Genomic DNA, 2,541 nt, shown 5'->3' on the forward strand with positions numbered 1-2,541 from the left:
TGTGTCGCCGTTCACCATTTGTAGCTCCCTCGGACACTGGTTGCAGCTCGCCCTTCCGGTCGCCAGGGGAAGAGGATGTAGCTTCACTGTCCATGGACGCTGCTCCCTCTGGACATCGGTTCAGCTCTGCCTCTCGTTGCAGCATTATCCGCCTCTGTCGATGACCCCGCCGCCTCGCCGTTACAGCACCATGGTGGCGTCCAACACCACCACTAGGAAGTTGCAGCCCCGCCGCCCAGCACTGCAGCACTGCCACCCAACGCACCCCAACATCGCCACCAGGAACTCACAACACGGCCGCATGGGCTTGTGTCTTACCTCGCTCGAATTGGATCCGGCGGCCTAGACTGCAGTCGCCGGCACTGGGATCTAGAGAGAGAGAGAGGGGGGGGGGGACGAATGGGCACATAATCGCATTGGGAAGGGACTGGCCGATTTGAATTGTTTCTCTATAAACTAACGACACTTGCAAGTTGCAACAAATACACCCCGACTACCGTCTGGCTAAGATCCATGATCAACTTTTATATTGATTGTAGCCTCTGTAGATTCACTATGGTAGACAAATGATCACTCTATTTTGCTAAGACTACTAGCACCAACTCTCTTAATCAAACACAAACAATCTAGTTCATGTCCTTTGTACCTTATAGCTAAAAACATAGACCTTCATCTACAAATTCATTTGTGCCTTTCGTTTTTAGCCCAACCTAAGCACACAGAATCTGACACCATGAGTTGGACCAGCTAGCATTAAATATGAATTCTGCATGCAACAACTTATTAAAGCAAATGGAAATGCAAAAAAAAAATCCAATTATAAATACTGTGGCTACTTATAATACATGTACGTGTGTAATATACCGAGTTGATTTGGACCAGCTAGTTTTCATGTTAATATTTGGACCAGCTAGAGATGTAAATATGGATTGGGCATGCATGAATTTATTAAAGTAAGTATAAACATGAAAATTGCCATTTAGAAAGAGTGTAGCTACTTACCATTCGCGTGTAATATAACGACTTGTGTCTCTTGCGTGCGGATGAATTAACATCAATTGCGTCTGTGGCTTACATTTGCATTAGGCTTGTGGCTGAATTTTGTCTTGGCATCTGTAGAACAGAAGAGAGCACGTGCGTCTCATGAACCTTTCCTAGAAGGAAGCTCTTTACTGATAGGCTAGGCTAGGCTTTGATTCGTGGTTTATTTCAATACTGGTTATTCAGGCATCAGTGTAGACTGAGAAAGACAATGGCGGTGGTACGCCAAGACTATTCATCGGGAAAGAGAAGGGAATTAATAACTTTTCTTCAGAAAAGGCGGTTCGGAGCCCTGGCTTAGCTGCTCATGCCAATAAACAGTAAAATCAGAAAATATTGGAAAAACGTCAAAAATAGTTGAATTTTTTTGGCATGTAAGATGCTCAGATGTGCTTTCAAATTTTCGTGGTATTTGGACAGTCATGGAGGTCGTGGACAGAAAACAAAATTTGACTGTCAAGGAAACTTTGAAAATGTGCATTGTTTAGACCCGGTTTTATTTTTTATTTGCTAGAGCACCTCTGATCATCAAACACGACAAAAACTTGCACGCACCTTGCGTACCCGTGAATCTTGGATGCCAGAAAATTCAGATTTTATAATATTTTTTGGCTATTATTTTTAATTGACTGTTTAGAGGACCATATAAGATTGGGCTTGGATCCAGATTTTCACTTTTCTTAGCAATACACTAGGAAAGCGGTGGTGGGTGCAAACTGTTAAAACTTAACCATCGAGAATCGAGTGTTCAAGATTGTCTGCATCTAGGGTTGTACTATAGTAAGTCCTATGTCTAGGGTTATATTGTTCGTGGCACCCGGGTCTGTCGTGAATACTAGTCCAGAAAATAAATGTATAAATACAACTGTTAAGGTGATTGGCGATTTTACGAACCGTCCATCCAGACTAATCTAACGGTAGGAAAATAGGAGTTATGAGGAGTTATAAAACTAAAATTACAGGAAATTACATATAACGTGGGATCAATACATAATTTTAGTGGGACCAATTAGAATTTTAAAGGATAGATCCGTCATTTTTTTATTTCCGCTCGCAATATGTCCATTCGTCTCAACCCCCGATCCAGACTCATCCCCGATCCACTCATCTCCTCTCACCACGGCGTTCGCCGCTTGCCACACCGTGGACTGCCGGTTTCTCCCCTCCAAGTGCCCCACCACGCCGGCCGCCGGTCTCCACGCCGTCGACTGTCGCAGTTCTTCGTCGCCGGATGTGCCCCGCAAAGAGCCCCGCCCCGCGCGAGCCCTTCGCCGCCGGATGTGCGTCGCCAAGTGCTCCGCCCCACGCCAGCCCTTCGTCGCCGGATCCCCGTCCAGCGCGGCCAGCCCCCCGTCGCTGGATCTGCGCCGTCAAGAGCCCCTTCTGCATGGCACCGCAGCCGGATCCCGGCCCCGCGACAGTCCTCCCCCGCCGGTTGTGGCCCCGCCTGGAATACTCCCACCCAGCAAACCTCCCGTAGCGCCGAGCCGTCTTGCTCAT

Source organism: Triticum aestivum, chromosome 3B, assembly GCF_018294505.1.
Source record: "Triticum aestivum cultivar Chinese Spring chromosome 3B, IWGSC CS RefSeq v2.1, whole genome shotgun sequence".
Lineage (NCBI taxonomy): Eukaryota > Viridiplantae > Streptophyta > Magnoliopsida > Poales > Poaceae > Triticum > Triticum aestivum.